Consider the following 16,284-nt stretch of genomic DNA (forward strand, 5'->3'; position numbering starts at 1 on the left):
ATACAGCAGCTTCTCTTTTCTCCAAAGTGTTCTTTAATATTCTTGTATGCGGCATGTGTCTTCCCCATAGTAACATATGCTTGTAAAGCTTTTAATTTCTGCACTAGCAATCCCTTCTTTGCTATTTTGTACTTCCTGTCAATCTAATTTTTTAGATGTACGAGATCCGTTTTGCCTGTTTAAATTTCCGTATCTTTATATTTTTTCCTTTCATCAGTTAAACAAATTTATTTATTTATTTATCAACATACCTTCTAAACACAAAGCTGTGTCCGTCCAAGAAGTACTGGACAGCATATTATTGATCGGGCTCAACATAGTACAGCAATCAGCTGTTGTACTCAATCTGTCTGGCTGATACAGTGGAGAGTTACAGGAAATTTGCAGACGGCTGTAAAACCCGACAGTAGACGCTACAGGCGAGAAGACGGCGGTGAAGTGAATCCACCCCTAACGCGCCGGCCTACTGCCTCGAGACGAGACCTTCGCGCACGGTGATGGCCCGGCATGTTTTATAGTTAACGTGATAACCCATCATAACAATTATATCGCCTATTCAGAAATTATAAAGATTGCTTTCGGCCCGCCGCCCGCCTGATAAACCCGTTCGGCAGCGATGAAAATTTGTAACTACTGTAGCAAATTTGTCCGGGACCCGGGACCCGGTCGTCAGAAGCGCCGCTGCCCAAATTGCCAATAGACTAAAAAGGAATTTGTAGTGTCGGGACTGCTCTGCGGGACAGAAATGGCGGCAGGGGGGAGGGGCGGGGGGAACGAGGCGGAGCGGGGTACAAAAAGAGAAGGAGCTTAATGGGCGGCCATTAAAATAATTACGGGTGGCAGCCGAGGTGCGCATGCGTGGGCAGACGAGCTACCGGCGCGGCCCGGCCAGAGGAGCTGGAGTGAGGAGGGCAGCAGACGTGACGCTATGGGCTCTGCCGGAGGAAGAGGAGGGAAGCAAAGAGGAGGGCCGAGTGTAGCCCATAGCCCGGGACACGGTATAACCAGGCGTGAGCCACCACCGCAACAAAATCTCTTCTCTCACTCTGGCCACACCATCGTTGCTTTTTATCTTGGCATAAAATTCTGCCTAAGAGGATCTGCCAGCGATTGTGTATGTGCAAGGAAGAACTAATAGAAGAGAAATTAGCAGTGGATGCTTTATTCAAGAAAAGAGCACAATTTAAGTCAACAGCGCGTTGGTCCACTTGAGGCCCTTATCCAGGCAGTTATTAGGCTTGTTATTAACAGAGTCGAATTAAATCGGGTGATGCTGCGGGAATTAGATTAGGAAATGAGACGCTTAAAGTAGTAAGAGTGTTATGCTATTTGGGGAGCAAAATAACTGATGATGGTCGAAGTAGAGAGGATATAAAATGTAGACTGGCAATGGCAAGGAAAGCGTTTCTGAAGAAGAGAAATTTGTTAACATCGAATATAGATTTAAGTGTCAGGAAGTCGTTTCTGAAAGTATAAGTATGGAGTGTAGCCATGTATCGAAGTGAAACGTGGACGATAAATAGTTTAAATAAGAGAATAGAAGCTTTCGAAATGTGGTCCTACAGAAGAATGTTGAAGATTAGATGGGTAGATCAAATAACTAATGAGGAGGTATTAAATAGAATTGGAGAGAAGAGAAATTTGTGGCACAGCTTGACTAGAAGAAAGGATCGGTTGGTAGGGCATATTCTGAGACATCAAGGGATCACCAGTTTAGTATTGGAGGGCAGCGTGGAGGGTAAAAATCCTAGAGGGAGACCAAGAAATGAATACACTAAACAGATTCAGAAGGATGTAGGTTGCAGTAAGTACTGGGAGACGAAGAAGCTTGCACAGGATAGAGTATCATGTGGAGCTGCATCAAATCAGTCTCTGGACTGAAGACCACAACAACATCAACATTAACAGAGTAACTGGATGTCCTCCTGAGGGATATCATTCAACATTCTGTCCAATAGGCACGTTACACCGTCAGAATCCCGAGCTTGTTGGAGGGCCCTACGCATGCTCCAAACGTACTCAATCGGAGAGACATTCATCCATCTTCTTGACCAAGGTAGGGTTTGGCAAGCATGAACACAAGCAGTAGCAATTCTCACCTTGTGCGGCCAGGCTTTTTTTTCTGAAATGTAAGCCTAGGGTGGCTCGTCATAAAGGACACCAACACTGGGCTTAGGATATCGTTGACTCTCCGATGTAATGCAAGGGTGTTGCGGATTACAACCAAAGGAGCCCTGCTACAAAAAGAAATTTTGGTCTTATGTCAAAGCGGTAGGTGGATCAAAACAAAATGTCAGGACACTCTGTGACCAAACTGATACTGAAACAGAGGATGACAGACTAAAGGGCGAAATACTAAACGTCTTTTTCCAAAGCTGTTTCACAGGGGAAGACGGCACTGTAGTTCCTTCTCTAGATTGTCGCACAGATGACAAAATGGTAGATATCAAAGTAGACGACGGAGAGATGGAGAAACAATTAAAATCGCTCAAAAGAGGAAAGGCCGTTGGACCTGATTGGATACCAGTTACACAGAGTACGCGAAGGAACTTGCCCCCCTTCTTGCAGCGGTGTACCGTGGGTCTCTAGAAGAGCGTAGCGTTCCAAAGATTGGAAAAGGGCACAGGTCATCCCCGTTTTCAAGAAGGTACGTCGAACAAATGTGCACAACTATAGACCTATATCTCTAACGTCGATCAGTTGTAGAATTTTGAACACGTATTATGTTCGAGAATAATGACTTTTCTGGCGACTGGAAATCTACTCTGTAGGAATCAACATGGGTTTCAAAAAAGACGATCGTGTGAAACCCAGCTCGGGCTATTCGTCCACGAGACTCAGAGGGCCATAGACACGGGTTCCCAGGTAGATGCCGTGTTTCTTGACTTCCGCAAGGCGTTCGATACAATTCCCCTTAGTCGTTTAATGAACAAAGTAAGAGCATATGGTCTATCAGACCAACTGCGTGATTGGATTGAACAGTTCCTAGATAACAGAACGCAGCATGTCATTCTCAATGGAGAGAAGTGTTCCGAAGTAAGAGTGATTTCAGGTGTGCCGCAGGGGAGTGTCGTAGGACCGTTGCTACTCACATATATAAATGACCTTGCGGATAACATCGGAAGTTCGCTAAGGCTTTCTGCGGATGATCCTGTGGTATATCGAGAGGTTATAACAATGGAAAATTTTACTGACGTTCAGGAGGATCTGCAACGAATTGACCCATGGTACAGGGAATAGCAATTTAATCTCAATGTAGACAAGTGTAATGTGAAACTTCCTGGCAGATTAAAACTGTGTGCCGTGCCGAGACTCTAACTCGCGACCTTTGCCTTTCACGGGCAAGTGCTCTACCAAGTGTAATGTGCTGCGAATACGTAGAAAGAAAGATTCCTTATCATTCAGCTACAATATAGCAGGTCAGCAACTGGAAGCAGTTATTTCCATAAATTATCTGGGAGTAGGCATTAGGAGTGATTTAAAATGGAATGATCATATAAAGTTGATCGTCGGTAAAGCAGATGCCACACTGAGATTCATTGGAAGAATCCTAAGGAAATGCAATCCGAAGAGAAAGGAAGTAGGTTACAGTACACTTGTTCGCCCACTGCTTGAATATTGCTCACCAGTGTGGGATCCGTACCAGATAGGGTTGATAGAAGAGATAGAGAAGATCCAACGGAGAGCAGCGCGCTTCGTTACAGGATCATTTAGTTATCGTGAAAGCGTTACGGAGATGATAGATAAACTCCAGTGGAAGACTCTGCAGGAGAGACGCTCAGTAGCTCGGTACGGGCTATTGTTGAAGTTTCGAGAACATACCTTCACCGAGGAGTCAATCAGTATATTGCTCCCTCCTACGTATATCTCGCGAAGGGACCATGAGGATAAAATCAGAGAGATTAGAGGCCACACCAATGCATACCGACAATCCTTCTTTCCACGAACAATACGAGACTGCAATGGAAGGGAGAACCGATAGAGGTACTCAGAGTACCCTGCGCCACACACCGTTAGGTGGCTTGCGGAGTATGGATGTAGATGTAGAAATGGCAGCCCAGATTGTCCTTCCTGGGTGTCGGGTCGTATGGCGGGCGACAGTCGGTTTGGCATCCCGCCGCTATCCAGGCTGCTACCAGACACGTCTTTGGCCTGGAATCTCTCTTTGACAGTGATGAGCCCCGCTTCAAACTGAGCCCCAATGACCAGCAAAGACATATCTGGAGACGCCCCGGTCAGAACAGGTATACCAACCTGACTGGCGCCATACGGTCCGACAGCCAGAAGTGGTGTTCTGTGGTGTCATTCCATTTCATAGCAGCACCCCCTTGCCTGTCATCCGCGTCACCCTTACAGCACAGCGGTATGTCGCCTCGTTTTATTGTCCTTCATGCCAAGCCGTCCTGAGCTTACATTTCAGCAAGATAATGCCCGCCCGCACACGGCGAGTGTTTCTACTGCTTGTCTCCGTGCTAGCCAAGGTCTAAATTGGCCAGCAAGGTCACCGGACCTCTCTCCAGTTGACAGCGTTTGAAGCATTATGCGAAGGGTGGACCAACTGCCTTGGAATTTCACCGATGTGAAGCGCCAGTTGGCCAGAATTTGGCACGATACCCTTCAGGAACACGTGCAACAACTGTGTCAATCACTGCCAAACCGAATAACTTTTTTCATAAGAGCCGGAGGTGGACCAATGCGTTTCTGACTTGCTCAATTTGTGAATCTCATTCTCTTGAATAAAGCATCCAATTTTTTTCTGAAACTGTACTACATTGTTTGTCTGTACATGTACATCACTTCTACCGACCCGTCCCACTTGGATAGTTTCCTCGTGGGGCGTCGTTTTTTTTTTATGTGTTAGAGTGCATCTACGGTACATTATTAGATAAAACGAAACTGAATTTCACAATCACGGATACAAAGTAAAGTATCTGGTCTACATTACTTGATGACGTTTGAGTGCAGACTGACTCACTGTACACACCGAAGTATTAGGTGAAGCAACCCGCCAGATGGCACTGCTATACTGAAATTGTATGTTTTGCAATACAGAAGTTCTCACACATGTGACTGATACAATGTAATTTTAAATTACTAATAATATTGTATTGTATCTGTTACACCACGCAGTTTATCATCTAATAAATATCAACCTGTTGCAAGAAGACTCGATAAAAATATCACCGCAAGATGACGTCAGTATATAAAAACGTAATTATGATAAGTAAACATCAAGCTGTTCAGTCATATATTTATTAGATAATAAACTGGGTGACTTAACAGATTCAATAGAACATTGTTTGTTACTTAAAAGTACATTGTATCAATCAACTCTATCAGTACTTTTACATTTGAAGAATGTAATTTTCATAAACGCCGTATAGTACGGCCATCTCGTTTTCTTCTTCACCAAGTCTTTCGATGTGTACAGCGAGTCAGTTTGCACTCAAATATCGTCAAATAATGTAGACGAGACACTTTATTTCCATATTCAACAAATTCAGTTTCGTTTTGCCTGTGAATGTGTTTCTGGTGAATCCTACCTCCTTTCGTTCCCTGCGATATGCATTTCACGCATTTATCATTGTCTTCCCACTCATTGCTTGTTTCTTCCGTTCTTACGATGCACGTTTTACGTAACAGTAGCAAAACTTTCTCACTAATACCCTTTCATGTATTTCTCTTGTAGAGCCTTTGAGAATGACGCAAGGCCGAAACGTAAAAGGTAAAATAAAATTAATAAATTCAGTGGTCAAGGCTAATATCAGTTTTTGAGTACATTAAAAATAGCCGCAACATCTCACGAAGTATTAATTCATTTTGATGCGCCTTTGTTATCACTACACTTTTCTGTCAGTAACCGTTATTATAGCATCTGTGTACAGAAGGGAAAAAAAGACCTCTACACAGTACTATCATTTAACATGAGGTAGTATAAGGTCAAACGGATATCAATTGCATTTTTTAAAATAGGAACCCAGCTTTTATTGCATATTCGTGTAGTACGTAAAGAAATATGAATGTTTTAGTTAGACCACTTTTTTCGCTTTGTGACAGACACGAACAGTTGGTAACAGGTAGTTTTTGTTTTTAATTAAAATATAGAACGTAGGTAATTTGAACATTTTATTTCGGTTGTTCCAATGTGATACATGTACCTTTGTGGACTTATCATTTCTGAGAACGCATGCTGTTACAGCGTAATTATCTGTAAATACCACATTAATGCAATAAATGCTCAAAATGATGTCCGACAACCTCAATGCATTTGGCAAACCGTGGAACGACATTCCTCTCAACAGCGAGTAGTTCGATTTCCGTAATGTTCGCACATGCATTGACAATGCGCTGACGAGTGTTGTCAGGCGTTGTCGGTGGATCACGATGGCAAATATTCTTCAACTTTCCTCACAGAAAGAAATCCGGGGACGTCAGATCCGGTGAGCGTGCGGGCCATGACGCTTCGACGATCAATCCACCTGTCATGAAATACGCTATTCAATACCGTTTCAACCGCACGCGAGCTATGTGCCGGACATCCATCACGTTGGAAGTACATCGCCATTCTGTCATGCAGTGAAACATATTGTAGTAACATCAGTAGAACATTACGTAGGAAAACAGCATGCATTGCACCATTTAGATTGCCATCGATAAAATGGGGCCAATTATCCTTCCTCCCATAATGCCGCACCACACATTAACCTGCCAAGGTCGCTGATGTTACACTTGTCGCAATCATCGTGGATTTTCCGTTGCCCAATAGTTCATATTATGCCGGTTTACGTTACAGCTGTTGGTGAATGACGCTTCGTTGCTAGCGTGTGCAAAAAATCTGTCATCGTCCCGTAATTTCTCTTGTGCCCAGTGGCAGAACTGTACACGACGTTCAAAGTCGTCGCCATGCAATTCCTGTTGCATAGAAATATGGTACGGGTGCAATCTATGTTGATGTAACATTCTCAACACCGACGTTTTTGAGATTCCCGATTCTCGCGCAATTTGTCTGCTACTGATGTGCGGATTAACCGCGACAGCAGCTAAAACATGTACTTGAGCATCAACATTTGTTGCAGGTCGTGGTTGACGTTTCGCATGTGGCTGAACACTTCCTGTTTCCTTAAATAACGTACCTATCCGGCAAACGGTCCGGACACTTGGATGATGTCGTCCAGGATACCGAGCAGCATACATAGCACGCGCCCATTGGGCATTTTGATCACAATAGTCATACATCAACACGATCTAACTCCTAGAGCCGAAAAATTAGGTCTGCAAGGAATTACATTTTTCAACAAGATAACGACCCAAATCATGAACACGGTTAATGTACCACGAAGCAAATACCGTACGCACAGGCGGAATGTTACGTGATACCACGTACTTGTACGTTTGTGACTATTACAGCGTTATCGATTACAAAGCGAAAAAAGTGATCCAACTAAAACATTCATATTTCTTTACGTACTACACGAATATGTAGTAAAAATGGGGGTTCCTATTTTTAAAAAACGCAGTTTGACCTATGGCAGCGCCACCTAGCGGGCCAACCATGGCGCCATCAGGTTTCCCCCTTGAAGCTAGACGAGTTTCGTTCTTTGTAGTTTTTTCGTTTGACACTTATCTCGTGAGATATTTGGCCCGGTTACTATCAATGGACCACCCTTTTGTTTGCATAACACGCCACATTCATCAATATCGCCATGTTATCACGACAGATAAATGAGACCTTTCACATCTGTCACACTAACAGAAACTGTTTGTTGTTTTGATGGTCGGCAGTTCTTACGAGATTACACCAATAACATTGCCACATCGATATGACGTGACTCGACACATAAGTAATACATACCACAGAAAAAATGTGAGACACCCAGAAGAAATTTGCGGATATCAATGTAACTTCGTACACGTACACACAATGGTCAATGTAACACCATTGGCAGCTACTTACATGATTAAAGTTGAAATTCACTGCGAACATCTGCCGGAATGTAGTTGTGTTGTCGGTGCTTACTGTTGTCACCAGTCCTAGTAGCGAGTACAAGAGGCGTGAAAAGCGTCAAATGTCGAGAGATGACTGGAGGATGTACTCAGGTGACACGGCGTTATCATCATCTGACAGTCTGAGAGGAGCTTCATCGTGGATCTCCATTTGGCCGACTGGTTGAATAACGCAGTACCCAGATTTGGGGGATGTTCGTGTGTGACACTGTACAGGTGTCGGGACTGCAAGGAAGCGTGAGGACGGACATACTCATCGTCAAGGTTCGACCACGTCTGACCAGCACAAAGGAAGATCGCCGCGTTGTGCACCAAGCCCATTGTGAACCCTTCACACTTGCGCCTGCATTCTCAAATGGATTTCCTGCAGCACTCTGTGTTATTCCACAGCATTTGTCGAAGACAAGCAGCTGCCAGACAAGGGAGTTAACGTCCTATGCCTGGACTCCCGTTAACACCGCAACAAAATCGGCTACATCCGGAGCGGTGCTGTGACCTAAAAGCATAGACACCTGATGAATGGTGTCGTATTGTGTTCAATGGTGAACTGCGGTTCTGCGCTACCCCAGATGATAAATCTTCAGCGATATTCGTCCTTACATGGCACATGTCTCTATGAATTGACTGCGTGATGTTGTGGTATTGCCGTAGCCAGCAAGATCCGCAGATCTGCCCCCCCCCCCCCCCCCCCAATAGGAGATGTGTGGTACTAGCTACGCTAGGGTAACTCATTTCACAAGCAGGGTGCATCATTTGAAAATTTTAACTGAAAAGAAAGTCAGTAAAGATAGACTATAAGAATTACAGTGTAGGCTTGCTGGGATAGACGCAATGGTAAGTGATATGTTGTCGGCTACATTGTTACGGTTTAGTAGGGTGAGTTAAGATCCGGTGTAGGCTACGAGCGTAGCTGAAGTGCGCAGTCGACGAGTAACTCACAACAGTGCTGCAGTGCTAGTAGTGTTGATAGAGCAACGACGACGATAAAGAAAGCAAACATTGCATTATGTCTACAAAACTTGCCGGAGTTGACACTTCGTCAGAAAGAAATCCCAGGAATTTCGCAGATAAAATTGTTGTGACTTGCCAAGACAGCCAAGCCACTAGGAGGTGAAGCCGAAAGGCATGCGTTTAAGCTCACGCAGGCTGGCGTGAGGTCTGGAACAGTTAAAGGAGTTGAGTCTAGTAAAAAAAGTACGGAGCTTCTGGAATACTTAATCCATAATTGGTGAACATCGGTCTGACGGTACATGCATCACAAGATAAAGAGCAAATGATAATGGCGCCTTGCTAGGTCGTAGCAAATGACGTAGCTGAAGGCTATGCTAACTATCGTCTCGGCAAATGAGAGCGTAATTTGTCAGTGAACCATCGCTAGCAAAGTCGGCTGTACAACTGGGGCGAGTGCTAGCAAGATTCTCTACACCTGCCGTGTGGCGGCGCTCGGTCTGCAATCACTGATAGTGGCGACACGCGGGTCCGACTTATACTAACGGACCGCGGCCGATTTAAAGGCTATCACCTAGCAAGTGTGGTGTCTGGCGGTGACACCACAAAAATATTAGCATTTCTGCAACATGAGTCAGAAGTATCTTTGGTGTCATATACGCTCGACTGTGCGGACAATCTACACGAAGAGTTCAATGATGAAGATACAAGCTTAACAAGTGAAAGTTATATTGAAACAGGTGTCGAGATATAATCATCCTTGTCGGACAGGGACCAACAAACCCCGTCTACAGTGAAACGTAGTAAGGGACAATCGTTGCCCAAGGACCGGGTACTAAAGGTAATTAAGTACCTGGAACACCATACAGAGTATAGTAAAAAAAAAAAAAAATATATGAATTGATGTGACTCTTCAGGGTTTCTCGGCGAAATAGTCTTCACGGGTGTGCTGCCGGATGACGTTGTGCAAATCCCACAATATTTCCTCGCAGCAACTGTCCGACATCATTAGGTGGTTGAATCTCGCTGGTGGCTAGGTACGACCGACAAGATCCGCATGTCGACGCCGCTGTATATAGAGCACGCGCGTGAAAATTGCGCAGGCGCGGGAACCACGCATGCGCAAAAATTTGCAAGTAGATGGCGCCAGACTCAAACGCCCTCTGCCGGGAACCGCAGAGCGGCCGCTCAGCGCGAGCGCTGACGCTGTGTTTACTAACATGCTGCCAAAGTTATGACGGGTCTGTTATGGAAAGCTCTTTGCTTTTTCGTCTTGATTTAACAGCAGCCAACGCAGGGTTCCAGGCTGTACTCAATTGAAATCCCGCATCCCTGCTGATAAGGTTATCAGCTGTACGGATATGTCCCAATAGTGACGTCAGATATTTGGCAACAAAATAAGTAGGTGCTCCAATGTTGCTCACGATAGGGGGCAGAGGCAACCCATTCTCATGGATCTTGGGTAGGCAATAGAGTCTAGGAGGAACTGCAGCTTGTTGACGTAAATCCTTAGCGACTTGCGCTGGGATTTGTAGATGAGGTAAATATTTGTAGATGAGGTAAACAAACGTATGCCATTGCTCAGTAAGGAATTTGTTTTCAATTCCGACCATTGGCGATTTGAAGAGGAACGCTGGAAATTTGAGGTACCAAGAGAATTTTATCAACTAACATCAATGGCTTGTCAAATTTGTACGCAAGTACGCCTACTATTAATCTAGATGGTAAACTAGCTGGAAAATTATCTATTGCGTTGGGATAAGTTGGAGGTGTTCTGTCCCCTACGATCTTTTCCGTTGTGCATGAGCTTACAAAGGCAGTAGGCTATCTTTACATCACACCAACGAAGAGTGGGTAAAAATGGTATAAGACGACTACAACTATGGTATGGACACTGCTTTTGGTCAATAGTTGGTCAAAATAAACTTGCTTTTGCTTCATTACTGGTCTACGTGTAAAAACCGTACTCCTTTAGTCAATTATCCCTCCTGAAAATTACGTGCATTGCAGTTCACACAACCTGGAACCGCTGAAGACATTGAGGCTGCGGATGTTCGTTTATTTTCCGTGCATCTAACACATATTATAGATCTGTAGTTACCCCTTAAGGGATAGCCAATTTCACTATAAGGTCTACAACAGACAATTTCGTACTCGGTTGCATGCCATTACATTCCATCAGTTTTCATCACTCCGTTTCCCCAATATAATTATACCAACATGTATTCTTCAAGACTGGATGCCCATCTGAACGTCCTCCACGATTTGTAACTGTCGAAGAGTTCGTGTTCGATCTTGATGATGCGAACCCATGTGAACACAGTGGCCCGTCATTTTGCACTCGATGTTCATGGTGCAGGTTAACGGCTTCTTTTGAACATTTCCTGAATGTCGATGATATCCATTTTATGATGCGTAATTCATAGAATGAGTCGAAAAAGTAATTGTCGAGCTGCATAGTTTTTAGAAAACAAAGTCTGTGTAACATAAAAAGAACATGCCGAAATTCTGCGCGCAGTGATTAAACTATAACGCTGACCCACGGCACACACTAGAGTCAACCGTGCAGGGGCCACACCCTGTCGCCTGTTGTGATTCTGAACGGCGACGATACAGTGCAATTAGCACCATGGGCCGTAAGGGTAGTGAGACGACGCTGGTCGAAGGGAAACTTACTCTGGGCTTACATAATGAGTGCAAATCTTCTTACGAGACTGCTAAAGTAGTCGGTAGACCTAGATCGCCTGTTGTTGATAATAGATCGAATTTGCGCAACAAAATCATTAAGAAACCAACCACGTACCTCACTCCCTCACACTTTGAGTGATGCAGACGTGAGATTTATCATGAGGGACATGAAGAAGAAACCTAAAATCAGCGCTTCTAAATTGGCTGGGGAGTTAGAGACTAGGAGAAAGAAGGTATGTGCCAATACAACCAGAAATAACTTCAACAGGTATGGGCATCACGGCCGGGTAGCGCACAAGAAATGTAGCGTCAGGGAATAGAATCGAAAGGAACGTCTTCATTTTGCAATGGAACATAGATTCAAGAAGGAAGACGTCTGGAATAGAGTAACATTGTCTGACGAGAGTAAATATAACGTATTCGGGTCGGATAGCAGGCGAATGGTGTGGCGTAAGAAGAATGCGGAGGTGTTGCAACGCAGTCTTGTGCCAACGGTGAAACACAATGGTGGTTTCCTGATGGTGTGGGGCTGTATGAGACCTGCAGGTGTTGGAAAATAACATTTCACAGTAGGTACAATGGATCACCATATGCATATCAACATCTTAAAGGACAATCTAAATCCTAGAACCGAAAAATTAGGTCTGCAAGGAATTACATTTTTCAACAAGATAACGACCCAAATCATACGGCTCTAAATACAAGGCTGCGGCTCCTGTACAAGACCCCAAATATTTTTCCTGTCATAAATGTTAACACAACACTTTAAAATGAACCTTACTAAAGGTTGAGCTTGGAACTACCAACTCGAGGCATTCTTTCTTAAAAGTTACGTTGTGCAAGACGCGACAGTTGGCTGCGACAGCGACGCTGCCCCCTCCTCTTTTCCCACCCTGGCAGACTGCGACACGGCCGCAACACGACGGGAGTCGTCGCTGTTTCCCAAGCTCCGGTCGGCGGCGGCGAATTCAAATACATAAGAAAAATAAGAATTCCAATTTTCTTGCTGTAAAAAATACTGTATGTTAATGCAACAAAGTTACATCGGCTCCCAGAGTTAGTTTTTCGATACAGATTCTCCTTTTACTTTAAAAAATTGAAAAGTATCTCTTCCGGTTTTGCGTGTTTTTTTCGCTGTATATTACTTCTCTATCAATTGTGAGGAAAGTAAAAGGCACAAAAAAATTGATGTTTGCGTATCTTACAGTTTCACATCACAGCTTGATAATGAGGTGTCTATTTTTCTGATATTCGTCACAGTTATTCCGATACTTAATTTACAAGTAACCTACTGCATAAAACTTGAATTGTGTACAGTGAAAAATGTGGTCGCTGGCTACTTTACGTATGGTTCACGTTAGGTCATACATCGTTGCCGATGAAAAGAAGCTAACATATCGAAATTATTTTTTAAGTTGAGATCAGCATGATATCGATCTCCGTTTCCGAGATTTGGGCTCATATATCTCCGGGAGCGTCACGACTAGCCGCCAGTTCTGTCGACGCGCAACGAGAATCGTGTGGTCATCACACGATAGAGAATGCATTTGTTTTGTTTCGCTGACACATTTGGACCTAATGAAACCATTTTGTCATATTTCTCCGGTATGAGTTACTAATATTTCTCCATATGCTCTTGACAATTTCATTTAAAATGCCACGAAATGTAGGTTTCTTAAAGCCAATTGATCAAGCAGAACCCATTTTCTTGGTTTTGCTGAGGCATCTGAACATGTTCCAAGCTTTTTTTCTCGTTTATTTCTCTGATACGAGTCCCGAATATTCCTCCATCTGTTTTTGCACATTTCACCTAAAATTCCAGTGAAAGATAAGTTTATTAACAATAAGCGCACGCTAGCGTCATTGCATTGTTTCAAGTTCTTGACAACAAGATAGGGTTACACCTTAAACATCTCTAGAATTTTGATTCTGAACGTCTACAGTATACACTGGCAGAAACGTGGAAGAAATAATGTCCGTGCTTGTTCACAAAATTTCCCGAAATTATACTTGTCAGTTTCTCCCATGCAGAAACTTTTGGAACAAGCTAAGGCAACTTTCATAGCCGACTGAATCTTTATTCCCATCCAAATGAACTTCCATATTCTTATATTCTCACAGCATACATCGTTATGGATGACATTAACATTTAATCTTGCCAAGCTGCACTCAAAAGATGACTCCAGGATTTACAAAAGACGAATTTCAATTGTGAACTGTGTCAGACCAGAAGGGCCTTGTAAAACAGTAGTGTACTTTTGGCACAAGTTTTTTGAGCACCATCTTCTACCAATGAATTGAAGTGAATGTGACAAATTACTTATTGCAGCATACTGTTTGCGCAATCTGTTGAGAAACGCCTTCCTCAAAAACGAACATCTATTGATTACAGAAAGCTGTACAACAATCTGGTGGTGGTTTTTCACAACTAGAAGGTATCATCAAGACACCAATCTACCGTTTACTTTCAAAGTGAAGGTATTGTAAAATGTAGCTTTCTCGTTGTACTTTAGATTGTTCATTTTATAATGTACTTGCCGTTTTCAATTTTTATCGTCACAAAAAAGAGTAATGCGAAAATTGACCTTCAAGTTCATTTTCATCATTCTAATTCTACATCTGCATGGATTATACTGATTTTCATAACAGGCCTGAAAAATTTGCATTAATGGGAAAATATTATATATTTCACTCACCTGCCAGTTTCAACTGTGCACCAATTTCTTCCCAAATTCTGTCTCTGAACATAGTGTCTCTATATTTAGGGTTCTTCAAATCGTAAAGGCAAGGATGTTACGAGACCAGCTCACAGAGCATCACATCCTGTGAGTGGCTCATTTCAGTTTTCCTTGATTGGCTCGACATCCAAGTCTTCAGACTCGTCTGTAGCCGTCGTGTCGCACAACAGCGACCACGGGTGCAATGGGGCAGGAGCAGGCGGTAGACGTCTGGTACAGCGAGCCCGCAACTTCCCGCTGCACTCGTACAGCTTGACAGGAGCAGTCGTCATATGGTCGATATTTATCACGCAATACTAATATGTCAGCATATTGCACTGAAGTGGAGGACCAAGAACGGCACAAAATTATTTTGCATGCTTATGCTCTGGACGCGTCAGTTAGAACGCTGTGTTCGTAGCGAACGGGTCAGCGCTCCATTATTTGGAACTCGTATGCATTGCGATAGAGTTGCTTGACTCGCAAGGCAGTAACGGAAATTATGAAGAACGGATGAAATAAGTCTGAAAAGCTTCGAGTAACCATTTTTATGTAGCAGGGGATTATTCAGTGCGGCATAGACTGTAAACCACAGCAACTAATCACAAATCATATAAGTGAACTGTGTTATTTAGCATGTACCTGTGCAGTTTTCTCTGCACTGCTCTGCTATAACAACTGTTTGTGCCGTTATGAACGTCTCCCTCCGCGCCACCTTTTAAAATTCCTGCAGAGCATCGCGGCTCTGCTGCACGAGTCCGCGACCTAAGTTCGTAAACGAGGGCGTTGCGACTGTCAGCGGCGGAAGTCGGTGGGAGCAGCAAGAGGTGTCTCGGTCTTGCGTTTTCACCACCGAGCGGTGAGGAGGTGTATACCGAGATACACAGCAGTGGCGCTGTGGTGCTATCTTCATCGTGCTTTTGGTCAGTATTAGCTGACAATTGCCCAGAGTAAAGGACGAACAGTGGGTTGTAACGAGGTGTGGAATAGGAACTGCGGACTTTGTGGAATTTATGCGTTTATATGTAGCATAGGGAACAGAATAAACGCTAGGCTAACTGCATTTGATGGATTGTTTATCTTGGGCGATTAAACTTCACGCAAGAGGTCAGTCTGGGCGCACGGCATTTATGGTTTTACTTGTCATTTTACTATAACTGGTTTAGTTTAGTTCAAGGAATTCTAATTATGTACGTGAAATGTTGAGCTCGAATAGGGCTGAGTGTGAGCTAGGAAGGGCTTGTAATTTTGTGGCTTGACGCCGTACGCTAAATTCGTGACAAATATTTATTGGCAAGTTGCCTGTTAAAATTGTGCGTGGACTATAGGCGTTTCAGAATTTTTCTGTCAGTGGATATTTATCGTTTATTTGTTCTTTGTTCACGGAGACACTTCATTGCTTTTTTGACTATGCTAAGTGCGACGTGAATTAGTCGCAGTCATTAGCCGTGCCCGTTACCTGAATTCTTGCGACTAGTTGTCAATAAGGGGAAGAACTAAGTGTTTTGATGGAAGACAAGTTCTGAGAGTTGTTCTCCGTTCTAAATGTTTCTGCAGTAGTGACAGTTATTTAAGTTTCTGGAGAACCTGAGTGAACGTTAAGTTTCTAATGAACATATAATTAATGAAGTTTCGTAGAGAAAGAGGCAAATGTAGCGGACCTGTTTTGGAGCTTTATGTATATTCTATTTAAGTAAATGTCTAGATAAGTGTAACAGGTTATACGCCAGTAGCTGAAGCATAACTGAAGCTATGATCATTTGTGTTTGGCTTGCTCGAGTGTTTTAATTGTGCTAAAGAAGCTTGGTAATTCCTGAATGAAAATCCAATTAGGGAAGCAAGTAAAGCGTTATAATGTTCTTGGAATGTGCTAATGGTCGGATCTTAATAAATGTTTTCAGTGATATCTAAACTTAGGTATATTCAC

The sequence above is a fragment of the Schistocerca serialis genome, chromosome 2 (genome assembly GCF_023864345.2).
Source record: "Schistocerca serialis cubense isolate TAMUIC-IGC-003099 chromosome 2, iqSchSeri2.2, whole genome shotgun sequence".
Classification (NCBI taxonomy): Eukaryota; Metazoa; Arthropoda; class Insecta; order Orthoptera; family Acrididae; genus Schistocerca; species Schistocerca serialis.